The sequence below is a fragment of the Neolamprologus brichardi genome, chromosome 17 (genome assembly GCF_056152115.1).
Source record: "Neolamprologus brichardi isolate AB-2024 chromosome 17, ASM5615211v1, whole genome shotgun sequence".
Classification (NCBI taxonomy): Eukaryota; Metazoa; Chordata; class Actinopteri; order Cichliformes; family Cichlidae; genus Neolamprologus; species Neolamprologus brichardi.
In genome coordinates, this window is record NC_142120.1 from 36540147 (window position 1) to 36558853 (window position 18707).

The window sequence follows — 18707 nt, forward strand, 5'->3', positions numbered from 1 at the left end:
TTTTATTCTATTCTATACAGTTGTGTACAGTATTTTATTCTTATTGTATTCTAATTTTTGCTATATAACTTTTGCACTGTCCACTTCCTGCTGTGAGAAAACAAATTTCCCACATTTGTTGGGACTAAAAGGTTATCTTATCTTATCTTACAAGCAACAGTAAATAATAAATACTGAATGTTGCATGCACACGCGCGCGCGTGCATGCTTGTATTCATAAGGTTTGTCCATGTAAGTGTTTAATAGTAGGTGTGGAGAGCCATAGCCCTGCCCCCCAGGGCATAAAGCAGGAATGGAGGAGATCCTGGCCCCAGACATCCAGAGGCCCACCCAGAGCACGAGAGCCCAAAGGGGACCATTGCAGTGGCAATCACGTCTCCTAACTAGAAAAGAGCTCAGGAGGGCCCCGGATGGGGTTCACCCAGCAGCCAAGGCGCAGAAGTGACGAGCCCGCAGTCTCCACCAGCAGCCGGCTACCCAGAGCAGACCAAGCTCTGGACCCAGAGACCCGAGATCGGAGGGCCTTCCACACCCGGAAGGGGCCCAACAGAGCCAGGGGGGCCAGGCCCCGCCAAACAGCCACTACAAGTGAGCTAGTACACATCCAAGCAGCATTACCTAACCGGACATTACTATAAGTCCAACAACTATTCTTTGGTCAGGGTCACATGTTCTGGGAGAGTAACACAGAAAGAAGTGACTGACTTAACTCCATCAGTACAAACTATGAGACCAAACTGTTTCTACATTGGAAACAGTTTGGGTACCGAAATTAAGAAGTACATAAGAAACTTCTAAGGTGGCGGCCAACTGTCCAACTCCAGTCCTCGTCGACCGATGTCCTGAAACTTTAACTATCTCCCTGCTGCAACACAGCCTAATAAACATTAAGCTGTGTTGTAATTGCCAGTCATTAACAAGACTGGCAATTCAGCCATTTGATTCATATTAAAGCAGCTTATGAGTGAATGAACATGGTGCAATACTTTTTTCAAAAACTTACATGTACTTACATTTGCTTAAATTTACTTGAGTAGGGTTAGGGGTTGCCACCTCAGCATGTAGCCAAGTTCTATAGTCTTGCTAATGACCTACTAATTTTATTCAGCTGTGTTGCAGCAGTGACACATTTAAAAGTTTCAGGACACCAGCCCTAAAGGAGTGGAGTTTGACACCACTGCTCTGAGGTATAAAATCTTATAGAGATCCCTAAAAAAAAAAGTCGGGTCACAAGAGGTAGGTCCTGAACTGTTCACTACTGTCATCATTAGCATGATGCTCTGCTTTACATCATATTCAATCGGAACAAGGGTATTTTTATGATGTCAGGTGTTTTCAGTCAAGGAAACATTCTTTCTTGGAAGTTTCCATGACCAAACCAGAAAAACTAGTAACTGCATGCAGTGTAGTTTCAGTTTTCAGCACAGCTGATCTTTGATCAACAGGAACAACAATTTTTTTTTATGTAAATAAAAGAAAAGAAATGTCTCACTTTCTTCTATCAGTTTCATCAGTATTTGTGTTGCCTCAATCATCAGCTGTCAGCAGAGGAATGTTTAACTGAACACTTCCTCATGTCTGAGTGTGTCACACTGTGTTCTACTTTGTACTTCTTTTTTTAAATCCATTATTTGGTTTTTCATGAATAAATCGGAGTCCTTAAAGGAAAGGATGGGCAGTCTGCCCCACATTGCTTCCTGCTCTGTAGGTCACAGCTCCACTGACCAGGAGACCATGAGGACTTACACAGACTGAGACCTGATCTTCTGACACAACTATCTGATCCTTGTTAAAATGGTTAAGATCTTCACACCTGAACATTTCCAACACTCTAAAAACAGATCGAGTTCACTGACTGTCTAATATAAGGACAGATATGCTGGTAACAGATAATCAGTACTAACTAATGGTCATTTGTAATTATTTGTGGTTCTTCTTGTATCTGATGTGGTGATGGAAAGTAACATGGATAGATTTTAACCTTTATACATGCCCTAAATTGACAGTATTTTGACAGAATAATGAACTGGCTATTGAAATAGTAGTAAATAAGAAAAAATGAAAATTGATTAAACAGAGGTGTCAGGGTTAGGTTCTGCACTTTATAACTTACATTCTTTCATTATGGAAGGAGAGGCATAAATTTGTTTTTGGCTGTGAGACCTCTCTTTGACGTCATGATTCACTAATTTTACTTGATTACAACTAACAGAATTTTAATATGTTGCAGTTCTAATATATAACTCATCCGAATGTATCATTATGGCACTAATGAATTTAACAAAAGCCAAATTTATTGCAACAAACTCAAATAACTAAGCGAGCCTTCAGTCAGACTGAAAACAGTTTTAAAAGAACCATGTTCAAAGTGAGTGTTTTTTAGTGATTATAGAGGGAAACACAAAGAAGAAGAATCTAACCAACTACTGATGATTAAAAGCTTGTGTGTGATACTGGTCTAGGTGTGGAAAAGGCCTGCTCTGTGTGACCAGCCCCACCGTGCGTGGCTCTTTGTGAGTAGTTCTTAACTGAGCAGTGGTTTCCCTTAAGTGACGGCAGCCTCCATTATTTTGTTTGGCCTGCCTGGTTATTGTTAATAGCAGCGTTGCTGTCTTTTTCTGTTGAAGCCTTATAGTTGTTTTCTTTGTTGAAGTGGTCACCATCTCTTTGGGTTGACCTGTCTGATTTATCATTAAAGCAGCGGTGCTGTCTCTTTTTGTTGTTACTATTTATATGATTATTGAGGTAATTGATTATAATAAAGATATATTTTGTGTTAACTACCTCTGCCTGGTGTTCTTTTCATTTCAACCCAGATCCAACTGTTACTGTCCCCCACCCTCTTCGCCTAGATTTTATGTGGGGACGTAACAAAGAGTAAAAGAAGAAAACTCAAATCCTATGATTAAGAAGACAAAAGTACAAAATGAACATGACAGTGACACAACATGAAAAAGCTGAAATAATTCAACTATTTTTCTGCACTTTATGCTTGACATAAGTCACAGCCTCCATATGCAGATATTATTAGCAGGTACAGACTTTATACATGTTTGACTACAGACAATCATGTGGATTTGTCTTGAAACACAAGAATGAAGTTTGTCCTGAATTAAGAGCTGAAGATCTCGTCCCAACATTACAGAGCAGAAACCTACAGTAAAACTGTTAAAGGAGGAAACAAAGCAAACTTACAGTTTCTTCACACAGACATACCAACAACAAGCTCCCATCCACGCCTGGACACTAAAAACGACACACAGGTGAGCTCCTTTCTGGAAGGAGGCGGGATTCCACCTGCAGTAACAGTTAGATTTTCACAATAAGAGCACTTCCTTTTCTAACTAATGTCACACTGAAGATTTGACTCTTCCCAGCTCATTGGTGCCATTTCAAGGTGCTAACACTCATTTCATGTGGAAGAGTGCCCCTTAAACACTTCAAAATTTACACATCACAGCTCTTTAATACATAGGCTGAATCAGTTAAATAGCTCTTTGAGGGATTGAGCATCTTGATGCTTTAAAAGTTAAACTGTTGCTACAGCAGTACTTGACATTTCACATTTGCATTTTACATTCATTTTCTGACAGTCTCCACTGCCTCTGTTGTAGGTAGGCAAGTGAAGAGAGAGACTACATCAAAGGACACTATGGTTTCATCTGGGTCAAGTGTAAGTTTCTGGACCTTGTTGGTGAAGTCAGTATAGAATCCCATAGACCACAGGTGTTGAACTCCAGGCTTCAAGGGCCGGTGTCCTGCAGGTTTTAGATGTGTCCTTGATCCAACACAGCTGATTCAAATGGCTAAATTAGCTCCTCAACATGTCTCGAAGTTCTCCAGAGGCCTGGTAATGAACTAATCATGTGATTCAGGTGTGTCGATCCAGGGTGAGATCTAAAACTTGCAAGACACCGGCCCTCGAGGCCTGGAGTTCAACACCCCTGGTATAGACGATGATGTGCAGGGCGGTCAATAATTTTCTCCTTTTCAAGTTCTTGAAGGCAAACGATTACTTTCCTTTTGTACCTGCTTGTGGTGCCTTAAGGCGTTATAGGTATTGTTGTCACTGAATTTTTGTGTGATAATCCATTGTTTTTTAGAACAACAGTGCACCCCCCCCCCCCCCCCCCCCACCCCCGTCAGCTGGTAATATGGTGATGTTGTGGGTTCACTCAGGGAAGTGACTGCCTTATTTTCTTGTATAGTGAGGTTAGACAGAGGGACTTTAGCACTGGAGAAGGTGGCTGAAACCTTCATCTTGATTTACCCTGCTTTTGTATGTGGTAATTTATTAATCCCTCTGATTAATCCCAGTTTCTGTGGCTGTGATGAGGTCCACTATGGGCAACTGTTGAGGAGAAATGGTGAAATTGAGTCTTGTCTTCAAGAACTTGAAAAGGACAAAATCATCAACCACCCTACATATCATCGAGGGGGTTACCCAGGGGATGCTATACCCTGTATTTACAGACACTGAACTGAGTCTGTTCTCTGTGTGTTGGAAATGTTAAAGTGTAAAGATCTGAACTACTTTAATAATGACTCAGTTGCTTGTTACCAGAAGATCAGGTCTAAGTCTGTCTGAGACCTCGTGATGCTTCTGGTCATCAGAGGTGAGAATCTAAAGAGAAGGAAGCAATTTGAGCCAGACTATTTTTACTTTCTTTTTACAAAGAGTGAGACTTATTGATAAAACACTGAAGAATAGATTTAAAAACAGAAGCACTGCAATCAATTTTTAATAACCTGGGTAATATTTCCACACTCATCAAAGAAACAGATAAAATTGAAAGAGCAGAACAGAAAGTGAAACATTTTGATTTACTTTACAAGAAGTAAATTTAAGGTATGATCTGGATTAAAGTGTAAATCAATCTCATGATCTGTGTTAGCCTTTTTACAGGTCTGTTAAAAGGCTTGACAACAAAGGTTTTTCAGACTACATGTAGCTGTCCTCTATGTCAGCTCACACATTTACATTCATGTCACACTTATTTCTGCTTTCCCATTTTATAATTATTACTTATATTTTGATTAGATACCTTGAGTTTGTAAATGATGAGAATACTCAACTGGAATGCAATGTATCCAATTCAGGGTTGCGGGAGGATGAAGCCTATCCCAGCTGAGACAGGACAAAGACAGGCTGTCAGTTTATCGCAGGGCTAACACAATATGTGTAACAGAAAATCCACTTAAATGTTTGATATTTCTAATAATAATCATAATTATGACTATTATTTGAAATATTATTTAAAGGTTTATTTATAAATACATTTCGATTTTTTTTTTATAACCCCTAGAATATAAACCTGAGCTGTTTCAGATTCTGACCTCTGACCTCAGTGACCTGGCTGTGTCCTCACTGCAGCTCCCTTTTGGAAGTACGTCTGCTTCTTGTCTTCCCCCAGTGATGACCGCCTGCCCTTGATATCACGTACTATACCTGAGGAACAAAAAGGACAAACACTTGCCTTCATTTAAGAAGTACATTACAGAGATAATCTATGGAAACACACTAGTTCACCCTTTGGGAGGAATCAGTTCCTGTGAAACATTTCTGTAAATCAACATCGTGGAGAATGAATGAAATGAGTTCTTCTGATGACTCAGCAGTCCCACACTGACAGATGAAACTTCTGTGGAAGAAGAATCTGGATTTTTTGATTTCCAATCCAGTTAAACTATTAAGGATTAAGCAACAGTGCTCATCTTTGCTCTTCTGAAATCTGTGTTAAACAACAACAAACATAAATTAGTAACAAAAATACAGCTGAGTAGAGGCTTTACAAACCACCAGCAGCCATAATGCTAAATTTTAATCTTCAAATTTTTCTGAGCCGTCTTCAACCTGCTTTTAACACAGAAAAGTCCCACAGTCAATGCAGCCTGACTCAGTCCTAAATGTTCAGCACACAGAGACACAGAGGTACCGTTTAAAGTTTAGTGTTAACCTGAGTCACTGATCATTTGCAGTATTACAGAGTCTGGCAGTCTTTGCATGATGTCCACGTCACTGTAAGTTTCTAGCTGACTCTCAGGTGTGACAGGTGTGCCAGCAGGAAAGAGTAATAATAACCTGTATCTTGAGGTTTGTCATGCAGGATTAAAGGACCCAGGCTTTGTTCACCCAGCTAGGATTGTATTTTACACTGACCCTGGGTCAGTATAAGTATCATACAGTTTAAACGAAGCACTGAAACTTGCACATATTTATTACAGATGCACTGAAGCTAATCGAGATATTTGCTGTCAGTCTGTGGCTGCGATTAATCACTTTACTGGAAACTTTATTAACTAGTAACTTCATCAGTCATGACAGAAGCTAATATTTCTGTGCTAACATCGTTTAAACAGTAACAGCTTTACTCCAATATAAGCTAACGTTTACACCGTAACTTTAAGCTAGCACCATAAAGACGGTAAAACACGTAATAATATCTACAAATGCATCTTAAAGCTGTTATATTAGCACTCGGTGTATTACTAACATAACCACATTAACATTACTGACACTCGCTGACTTTTAATAGTCATTCTATACATGCTGTCCGTTTAAATGGTCTTACCTGTAAACACTGCTGTATCCACCGGATTCCTGCCAGAGTGGATTCTGGAGTCTTCCCACGCTCCTGTTAGTGATCCTCCATCTGGATGGATGAGAACAACCTTCTGAACAATCTAGCGGGTGGATATGGCCCATATCTATATGCTGTATCTGCTGTTTCTCAGGTAGTTGCTTACATTATATAATATATTGTGTTCAGTACACGTCACTACAATGTGATTTCGGAAATATATAAACATACGGACAACAGGCTCTTCCGCGGCAATCTCTTGTCGTCAATAAGCAACGTTTAGGGAGCTCTATAGTATTCAATGAGAGGACCCTGCACGTCAATTCTCGACGCGAGGGGGTACCCTGCGCGTCGATAAGTGAAGCAGAGGGAGCCTGACCATGCGTCACACATTTGACGAGTTGGGAGTGAGAACATGTTGCACAGATTTACAACAGCCAGTCAGTTTATTGATTCCTAAAAGGTTGCAGGCGTCAGGATGAGCATGGCCAAAACAACAAACAAAACTCTCTAGAAACAGAAGGAAAACTGGCTTACCTACACGAAGAAAATCCCAAAAGAAAATGCAGTTCTCTTACCTGCCTCCCTAACCAAAAACAGGAGAAACGGTTCCAAAAGACAATGGCTTCTCACCCCTAGAGTTACAGAGTAAATATATTTACAACTATTTACAGCAAAACTATTTACAACACAGCAAACTTCCAGAACACAGATTCACACGCAGCAACATCCATTGCTAAAGGAGGTAATAAAGGAAGCACTGAATCACTCACTCTTGATTATTTGAAGAATTCAAGCAGCTCTTATTGTTTTTCATGCTTCCTGTGCGGCACATGCAAATATGACAAAATAACCAGTTTCTCTCATTACATTTCAAATAGGACAGTGGTAACAACAGCAGGCTATGGATTATGTTAAGTTTTAGATTTGAAATAGGCTGTATACATTTCAATGGGAGCAACAGGACGGGCAAATATTGCTGATTTTACTACAGAGTAGGACGGATTGTAGGATAGCAAACATCGTCGGGAAACACGTTTTCAACACTGCAGGTTACCTGGTGTAATGTTTTTCAGCTAAAAAGAAACATGGCCTGCCTCCTACCTAACTATATAAAGAGTTACTGAAGGTTAAATGCAGCTAATATGTCCTGTTTTAAGCCAGACACCTTACAAAAGTTAACAATAAACCTGCATCCCTGTACGTTGTTGTCCACAGGATGAGAAAATCAAACTGGAAGACTGTGGAACATGTTAATAAATGTTTGTGTTCATCCCTGTGTCTTTCACAGAAGGCGCTGGAAGGTTTCCCTAATAGTTCCTGGTGAATCAAAGCAGAACCATAAAGGTTGCTGGACTGCATGATGGCCTTACCCCTGAGCAGTCATCCTGTTAAAGGAGGAAACAGTTAGAAGCTGTTTTCAAAGTAGCTGAGCAGATTTCATCTGAAGTAAGCGATAAACTGTTTGTTCATCTGTTCTGCCACTTAAAGGACATTTAAGGACATCTTTTGAGTGTCCAGTTGAATTAATTCTACTGACTCTCATTGTCGTTTGTGATTATGGACATATTTTTCATGTACATCAACCATTTAGTAAATTCTATCTATTTAGTAATATCTGTCAGCTATAAAATATAATATAAATATAAAAATATCTAAATAGCTCCTGCCCGTTATATTTTAATGATAACATCTGTTATCCTATTACATAAGCCTTCCTCACATATCAATGAGATGCTGTACACTACACTCCTACTCCTATTATTATTATTATTATTACAGCTTGGATTATGTTTGACACTAGATATCAGGTTTAATTTAAAGGTTTCTGTGTCCCAATGAGCCATTTACACTGACCAGTGTCAGTTTAACTGTAACACATTCATTATTTAGATCCAACAGTTCTAAGAGAAATAACTGAATGTAAAAAATGGCAGCACTCAGGCCAGGTTTAATTGATAGAGATATATGCATGCATTATGAAATTTATGTATCCCAGATAATTGTTATTCATCTAGTCCTGGCAGACCCACCTCTTCCTCCCAAGTTAACTGCAACCCAAAAGAACTAGTGGGGCTATTTACACACTCACAACCAGTGTGGGGTAAAAAGAGCCATCAAAAAGCTGTCAACCTGCACAGCCACAGATGTGCTAAAAGCTATAAGAGTTAGAAGCTCTGCTTATGGAGAAACTTTCTATGCCTAACAGGGGACAGGTACTCCTGCCCAAATAACATGATATAACCCCACATACAGCCCAGCCATAAAGAGAACCAAGTCATTTAGTTAAAGACAGCATGGAACCAAATGCATCTATCCAGCCTGCACCAACCTGACATTTCTTCCTCCTGAATTAAATGAATGAATGTATGAAAGTGACTACATGACTACAGACCTAAAGCCACTAGTTCCCACACTGGAGCTCCCTGACACTGTGTTAACTGTATTTAGCTTGTATCAACAGTTGTAACAGGCTAAGCTACGTGAGACACTGCATTGAATGATTGTTTCTATCGTAATGGTTTCAGCTGACTGGTTTCAGCTCAGATGTTCTGCTTTTTCCTTTCAGTAGATCAAATCAGCTCGTGCTCTTTCTGCTTCCATTTTGATGGCAAGAAGAAGAAGAAGAAGAAGAATGCTTCAGCGAAGTGGCGTCCATGGTCTCAGTGAACAGTCATGGTCACACACTGCATGTGGTTTTAAAAGCAACATGTCTGTTCACCACAACAATCGAGATGTGTAATATTAGTGCAGCTACGGTTTGTTCTTGAACATCAGTTCTGTTTTCTACTTTGACCACTTAGACCAAAAAAGTGTTGTTTTCAGATTCTTTCTTTTAAATCTATAAAGCACCTGTTCATTTTTTATTACAATTAGTTTCACATAAATGTTAGTGTTTCCTTTATGATCTTTTAATGCTTACACTACACTGTACATGTCTACATTAGAGACATTTCTGTTACCTATTTATGAGACTGGGCTGCTTGACTACAATTTGGAAATGGATGCAAAATCACATGGATCGTGCTATTGTTTGTTTTTTAATATGATGGACTGAACACAGGAGGTATCTGACTAAGCAAAGATTAATCTGATCCCATTTCTACCTGTCTCTACTGTTTCAACTGTAACTGTCAGGATATATATTTGTTCCAGCTCTCATAGGGCAAAGGAATGACTCAGACTTGTCAAATGTTCTTTGACTTGATGCACAATATGAAGTTCACAATTTTCTTACAAATAAAACTCTAATGACAAACATGAACAGCTGTGCTTATTTCTGAGACATGGGTTTTTGAATGTGTTCATATTTAGACAGTGTGCATCTGTATGCTGAAACTGTAATGGTGAACCTGAGGTGATGGTCAACAGAAGGCAAATATATATCAATATAAACAATATTGAAGTAATGTCTTTACCCTCTGCAGCGTGTGGACGCTGTGCACACAATCACCTTATTTACTGTAGTAAACATGCACCGCTAGCTCACGTGACTGACTGTCTCCATAGTTACATATATATATATATATATATATATATATATATATATATATATATTATTAGCTAAACAGCTTCCAAAGATACCGCCACAGCTCTCTGCAGCTGTAACACTTTCACGCTTTGCAAATCATTTCACGTTTTTGATAGTTATGAAGACAGAATATGTTTTTAAGGTAATGCTAGGCGGTTGCTATGGTGGTTGCTGTGGACTAGGGTGGACCGCATCCGATTCCTGTTATTAGCTGTCCGCCGTAGGAAGGCTGCGTTCCGTTTAGAAGTAGTGACAGTCTATTCGAACTCAAACTCGAACTCAAACCCCGCTTTGTTCTGTAATGAAAGGGCTCTTACAACCGTTCATGACATGCACGCACACACATAAAGCACTTTGCCTCACCATGACAGTGCAACTTTACTAAAATCGTTAAAGTATCTGATATAGGATAGAAAAATTAAGCAACCAGAGATTTAATGATGAAGACTCTGGGTTCTGTAGTTCACGTTTTACAGTCCTGAATGACTCTTTGCATATAATTTATTGAAGAGGAGTTTAGAATGCACTTTACATTTAGACTGTTGCTGTTGGGTCTAAATCAGACCCCGCTGATCCCAGAACTTATTCCCATGAAAGAAAGACAAGGCAACAGCGATCGATCTTTTTACTTGCAAGGGGGGCCTTGTCCGTACCTTAGCACATCACAAAATGACCTCCCCGACTGCCCCCTCTCGCTCCCTTTTATTGGCAACGTTCACACAATAAACAATAGTTTACAACACGTACCTTCCCCACGTAACCCCCCTTGGTTACAAAGACAAGGCACTGTGTGTGTGTTATGTGAGAATGTGTGTGTGTGTGTGTGTGTGTGTGTGTGTGTGTGTGTGTGTGTGTGTGTGTGTGTGTGTGTGTGTGTGTGTGTGCGTTAGACCTCCTGCTGACCAAAGGGTCGTAAACGCAGGAAGCTTACATCAAAAGCACAAGGATGATAAAAGACTACAGCCCCCCACCTAGAACCTCGAGAATCTGGGGAGGGGAGGACAGAAAGAATTCCTTTCACAGAATTAAAACAATCTACAAATGGCAAACATAAAAATGACAATATTTAACAATTCACCCTGACATAACCCTCCTGTTTGTCATTTTTATGCCTCAAATTATTCCTATGTAGTACATTCTAGCCATGCACCTCATGCTTGACATTTTCAGCGCAGGCGTCATTTTATACACAGGCTTCTGTCATGTCAGTAATTTCAGTCATGTCATATTGTTGCAAAAGTACATAATCAACAAATGTATTGGAAATCATCTTAGTTAGCATTGATCTTATACAAGGTAAAATGCATCCTATACATAAGTAAATCAGTATCAACAATACATAAACAGGAATTAATATTTTCAAAAGAAGATGCCACCAAGGACCAGACATTAACCAACCTATCCAGCCTTATGGTGCATCTACTCCTGTCGTGCGATTCATTATGTATTTCTGCAAGTAAACAACTGAATGTCAAAAGTCAAACAAGAAGAATCATCATTCTCAAAAATCATATGTCACTACAATCCAACTGTATACAGACATATGCATTCAAACACATCAGTTGACTTCATTGTTTGTCCATGTGGCTCTCAGCTAACTTCAAAGCTGTAGCCTGGTCAACACCCCTTTTTATGACTCCCCCCTAATCTCACTGTAGGCTTCCTGTGGGGGTTAGAGTCAACTGGTGAGTTATCTACATTTACAACTCTTCTCCTGTCCTGTTGTCACCACAGAAAAAGCTTTGTAAAGGAAATTGGATCAAGCTGTTTTGATCTTCTTGGCTCAAAACCTCAAGTGTTCATGATGTAGATGTAGACAAAAGGCTTCTCTGTTTACATCCTTCTTGCAGAAGACAAAAGAATAGGTAATTCCATGGTAAATCTTCAACTTGGACTAATCCATTGTCCTTTATGCACATAGGCAATCGGCCTGTTTCCAGTTTGTTTAGCTGTTCAATGTCCTGCAGCGAGTCAGATACTTTGAGTCAGACTAGCAGGTCTGTCGTACCAGAGCAGTTCACCTTCCCAGCTACTGGTGAATCAACCGTCCATTCAGGTTCAGAGCAGTTGAAAAGTTGGCAGTATTCCAAGTATGTTTACTCCTGGATGTGTTGCTAAGGCAACCAAACAAACTGTCTCGCTCTCAGTGATGCTATATGGCCACAGTCCAGAAGAATGCGTAGCCAGTGGCATCACAAGCATAACCATTGGTCTCGTTCTTTATGTGAGCGGTTGTGTTCTTAAACTGCCACCAGTAGTTGTTGAAAATCCATGCGGGCACTGGGTGTGGTTTGCTCTGTCCCAGTGCGCTCCCTGTCATCCCACTCTGGGTCCACAGGCTCAAGAAGATGCACAGCACATTCCCAGCCATTCTGATGAGTACCTGTGGCTCAGTTGGTTTCTTCACCGGATTGAGACGAGGGGCCCTGGAGGCTTTCCCCCCCCTTTGTACCCGGTCTTCCTGCCACTTACTCCGAGCTGGCCTGGATGTGTGTCACCTTCTTGCAGTGCGCTTGATGTATCCATGTATTCCTTCCGGCAATCTTCACTGCTGTGGTCGTTGTCAGCAGCACCCGATAGGAACCTTCCACCACGGACTGGACCAGCACTTCCTCACCATGGCCTTATCAACATCCAAATCAAAGAGTCAGACCATTCTCTGTTGGAGGAATCCTCATGTATATCTTAATTAATTCTATACAGTCTAACCCATGTCCTGCCTGTCTTCCTAAGTCTTAACTTTACTGTTCTATTAGTTCTCTCTGCCTGCAAATGCAATTTTTTTTTTTTTTAAGTATTTAATAATCCTAGAGTGAGTATAACCTACTGCTGCCATCATCCCCCCTGTGGAGACATTGCAAAGCCCATGGCTCAAAATAGCAGCAGTCTTATACAAATTATTAGGCAGTATTGGTTTATCACACAGATGATAAACACCAACCTGCAAGCTCGCTCCTTCTGTAAGTCACAACTGTTTTCCTGCTGTAGGTGAGTGGCCTGTCTGCTGATGTTGTACTGCCAAAATGTTAACACCATGTTTACTAAAGCTGCCTCTTTTGCAATGTTATCTGCAAAAACATTCCCTAATGCAACTGGATCTTTCCCTCACATGTGTGCTGCACATTTACAAACGGCAATTCCACTGGTTAATAACACTGCCTCCAGCAGATTTTTCAAGAGTTTGGTGTGTTCTACAGGTTTCCCTGTAGAAGTTGTCACACCTCGTCTCACTCACTGCACTACAAGGAAATGTAATGTAGCAAATGCACACTGGCTATCAGGGTATATTGTCTCTCTGCAGCTTTACACGTTTCCGTTAAAGCTAGCATCTCTGCTGCTGTTGTAAAACTCAAACCATCAACAAACCAAACCTTTCCCTCAACGAGTGGCACAGCTATTAAGTCATCCCTCGACTTACAATTCTTCTCCACGTGTTCTCTACACTCATGAGAAGTGCCCTCTTCTTTCGTTGGCAAAAAGGGTTTGACAAATTCAGAATTGTGCACCGCTTTATGGTTATGTATGGTTGTGAGAGTAATAGTAAAATTAAAGGCAAGTGTCTTGTAGGTGACAGAAATGTAAGTTTAGTCTGCAGTAGTAAACATCTACCTCATGTGGAACTAACAATGTCAAAAGGTGAAATAAACTATTTCCTGAAACATTGTACAGCTTAAGCTGCTGCACACACTGATCTCACGCATGGAGGTAAAGCACAAGCAACTAGAACTAATCCTTTAGGATAGTAAGTTACTGGCTTCACTTGTGGAAAAAGTGCTGTTAGTTATTTTACAGTCACCTGGCATTTGTGCTGTTCACAGAACCACAAGTCCATTGCTGGACCTCCTCTGCGCTGTCACTCTTTGGAGCTTGGCACGCTCCCTCAGGTTCTCATGTTCCAACGCTCCTGGAAGCCCAGTAGCACAGCTCTCTGCGCGATGCTGCTGTGCTGGAGGTGATCTCTGATCCTCCTGAAGACTCTCTCCAGGCCTCAGCTTCCATCTTGTGGGCGATCCTCTCAGTCACTCCTTCTCGTTATGGCACCTCACGACATCTACAAATTAAAAAATGACACTCCTCTCGCCACACGGCTTTTGCCATGTGTCAACTCCCTAATGAGACATGTACAAGAATGTTGCACAGTCTCCCTAAAACAATCTCCAGGGTTTGTCCCTTGGAGCAGCTTCACTCCAAGCTGTAACCCTGTGTAAAAAACGTTAGTCAGCAATTAAATGTTTTGCTTGTTTAACTCGCAGCTTCAGCCTGTATCCTAGAAGACAAAGTTTTAAAGTTAAAACAACCTCACATTTGCAACCAACTGCAGCTCGTAAGTGTAATAAAGTATTCAGCATTACAGAGACAAGTATCATTGCAGGTTTATTCTGAACTCATTAAACTCCTACTTTTTCCCATAATTTGTTCCAAATCATTGAACATCTCAACGTCATTCCACATTGTAATCAGCAACTTCCCTTAAGTTTGTCACTCACCATGAGCCCAAATAGTGGTCAGATAATGAGCCCCATGTAACTATTCTGTAACCACTGCACATCTGTTCAATTGTCACTTGTCTGTCTGCTGAATCCTTTAGAAACACTCTTAAGGAAAAACAAACATTAGCCAAACACACGGTTCATCCTGGTCAGGTGTCGGCCATCCAGATTCCAGAGGAGCTGTGAAAAGTCATAAAGTTAACACTCACTGTGGAAAAGTAACAATGGTCTCATCACAGTATGTCTCAAACTGTATTAATTTCTCCCCTGTAATTTTCACATTTTCTCAACAACACAGTGTAATTTCATCATCAACATATAGCCTGTAACTACAGTTTCCTTCACACAAAATCTCAGTAATCCTGTGGTAGAAAAACATAATTAAGTTGTGTCCTGCTATAAATCACATGATCAAATCACATGATTAACCATCTGCTGTAAAAAGAAATGTAAATGTTAGCGCTGCGCAGGTGTATACACTGTTTCTCACAGTAATCTCTGTGAGCAACATAAGGTAGTGAATAACACTCCCATGGTAAATTCACAGACACAAGAAATTTTAAACTAAAAATGTTAAATTTGCAGAGTTCACATAGTCATGTGACCCAAGTTTCCTCCTGTGGTCTCCTTCTGCTCCTGCAACAGAGACACACACAGAGATACATCCACACCTTTGTCAGGTGGGGGTTAACTTCACACAATGGTGTTAAGTCAGTCAGTCTTGTCAGCTTCCCCATTTATTTTAAAATTCTCACTCATTCACTCAGTGATTCTTTGCAGATTGTGGAAATTATCGTCGCATTCGTTTCCACGCTCAGCAAATTGACGTCATTTCAAAAAGAAAAATAATTTAGACTGGATTTCCTCGTTGAATCCTTTTGGACAGGAACTTGTTTCCTAATTGTCCCAAATAAGTGGCTTTCTCCTGAGCCCATTTTAATTTTGGAGAAGCTCACTTTGCAACAGTTTTCTCGACGACGCTTCGGTTCTAATTGTGCAGATCTGCTCAAACAGAGATCATCAAACAAAACTTCAGTGCACCATGAAAGTAACAAAATAAAAGGAAATAAAGAAAATAAAGGAAAGGAAAGGAAAGGAAAGGAAAGAAAGGCCTTGTTTAAGTCATGACACGTGTTCTTCATGCCAGGGGGATAAATCGTAACAACCCAATTGGCAGGCTCAGCTTAGTAACAAAAGACAAATCGGCAGCCAGTTTAATCTCAAACATTCATCCAATCAGCCATACACACAACATACAGCATAACCCTGTTGTCTTAGCACATAAGTTTCTTCTCATGTAACTAAATGTGTGCCATGTTAAAACTTCTTCACACACCAGAAACTCACAATCAGCTCACTCATTTAAAACCTCTCATCAGCATTCTGTTTTCTCCTCTATGATGCAACCATCTGTCCTCCTATAATATTCAGTCCACTAGTCTATATATCACTTTCATCTTACTAGTGACTTGGACAAGATGAAAAACAGAATCTCATGCTTAAGGTGCTGTCTGGTCTTCATGAGTATCATTGTATGTGTATATGTATGTAGGGTTAGTATAGTTAATGCATTTTCTGTATGTTTTTGTGTTCCTCTCTCATCACACTTTCATTAATCTCATCACTTCTTAAAACATCACACATCTCTCTCTGTTTTTTTTTTATATATATTGTGTCAGGGATGGATATGTGGTTGTAACGTTTGTGTTCACTAACTTTACTTTCTGTTTCCTGCCCTGCCTAGTCCGTCTTAGACTCAATGCTGCTCCTAATGCCTCTCCATACTCAGCCTTTAATTTCTCCTCCTCTGCCTCTGCTCTTTCACACTCTTCTCTGACTTTTCTTTCTGCTAACATTCTTGCTCTTTCTAATGCTTTTCTACTGTGTTGTTCTAAAGTAGTTGCAGTGGATTGAGCTGTGGTTTCATCCTCAGGTTTTACAACTACTGCTTGCAATATTGCTCTTTTAACATTCTGTGCTTCTCTTCTCTTTTGAGCCTGCTCCAGCCACAACTTAGCAACTGCTAACTGCAATTCCTTCCTCTGCTTCACTTTCCCTGTTTCACCTGCTACACTTACAACTATTCTTTCTACAAGCATTTTACTCTTAACTTCCACTAATTTCCCTTCAAATCCATATTTTTCACGTCAACAACCTACATACTGCGTGCTGCCCGGTAAAAATTTCTCCATAAATTTTACATCCCCTTCTAAGGCAGACTTACACATTTTATTCCCCATTATGACAATTCTTTTAAGTTTGCGGCAGGTAACACCTTACCTCAAAACCCAGGCTATGTGTACACAACAGGTCACAAAATTAGTTAACACCGCTTAGGTTTCCTTTTGTGTTGCTGCGTTCACTTTTACTGGCACTCACACACGCATACGTTCATTCACACTTTTTAAGGCCTATAATCTTAAACTCTCTATACCGCGGCGAGCTCTTTCCTCCTTATATATTGGTGGAGAAACCATACACTCAACGCCCTTATCTGCGGAGTCCCTTTTATTTTATAGAGCTCTATCCTCCTTTCGGCGGAGAAACCGACCTTACCCTCCTTAAATAAATCAAAAAGATTAAAACAAAAACAAAAACACTGGTGGAGAAACCAGACAGCTTGCGTCTACACGCACAGCTAGCGTGCCTCTGGACCTGCGACCTATCCGCACAGTCACAGAGCCGCTTCCTCTAGGTTCGCGTGGACCCGCGCAACCAACGCACTCCTGTGCTCGCGTGAAACCGCGCAGCTGCGGAGCCGTTTCTTTTCTTTAATAGCCTGCGTCCTGCCCGCACGGCTGGCGCACTCACGTACCTGCGAGAATCCGCACGGTCACGTAGCCGCTCTCTATTGTTTTAGGTTCGCGTGAAACCGCGCAACCAGCGCTCCCCTGGACTCGCGTGTATCCGCGCAGTCTCAGTGACGCATTCCTATCTAGAATTCCACATTCATTCACACAGTTATAGAGACGCTCTCGGTTTGCTTACTGTTGTGTTGCGTTTCATTCACAGGAGAGTCCCGGAATCCCGTCAGTCGCCGTCCACGAGGGGAGTTCAAACGCTATCTCGCCGGCCTGGTCGCGACTTTAACACTTCAGGGCTTTATCAGGCGTCCAAACGGCCTAGCTGTCGACAGTCTGCGGCGTGTCCTCGCTCTCCTCAGTGTGTGGCAAAAATTCTTGGGATCCGGCTCGAAGGACCAAATAATGTTGGGTCTAAATCAGACCCCGCTGATCCCAGAACTTATTCCCATGAAAGAAAGACAAGGCAACAGCGATCGATCTTTTTACTTGCGAGGGGGGCCTTGTCCGTACCTTAGCACATCACAAAATGACCTCCCCGACTGCCCCCTCTCGCTCCCTTTTATTGGCACATTCACACAATAAACAATAGTTTACAACACGTACCTTCCCCACGTAACCCCCCTTGGTTACAAAGACAAGGCACTGTGTGTGTGTTATGTGAGAATGTGTGTGTGTGTGTGTGTGTGTGTGTGTGTGTGTGTGTGTGTGTGTGTGTGTGTGTTAGACCTCCTGCTGACCAAAGGGTCGTAAACGCAGGAAGCTTACATCAAAAGCACAAGGATGATAAAAGACTACAGCCCCCCACCTAGAACCTCGAGAATCTGGGGAGGGGAGGACAGAAAGAATTCCTTTCACAGAATTAAAACAATCTACAAATGGCAAACATAAAAATGACAATATTTAACAATTCACCCTGACAGTTGCTGTTTAATTTTTTACATTGTTACTGTGTTATGTCATGAATAAGGTTCACCTGCTGGGGGTTTGATGGATCAGCTGGACAATACAGTCAAAGACAGACTTCATTCATCATATACAAGAATCCTAGTTGGATTTTTGTTTTTACTCCTATTTGTGAACCAAATATTGAAAACAACTCTGATAGACTGGATACTTTGTCAGGGTGTACATTACCTTGTACTCAAGCATCCCAGGACAGAGCCCTGCCCCACCATGAGCCTGGGTGGATACGTGGTTATAATATAAAAGGACTGATACTGAATATGAATATTTTATGAAAATCTAATTATAATATGAATTCCTATGTGTTTGTTATATCCAGCAAGAGTAGTATTGATTA

General features: G+C 40.8%; 1 pseudogene; it reads left to right on the top strand.

Moving 5' to 3' along the window:
* Positions 1–18707, top strand: part of LOC148098023 (uncharacterized) — a 206070-nt pseudogene that overhangs the window by 70738 nt on the left and 116625 nt on the right.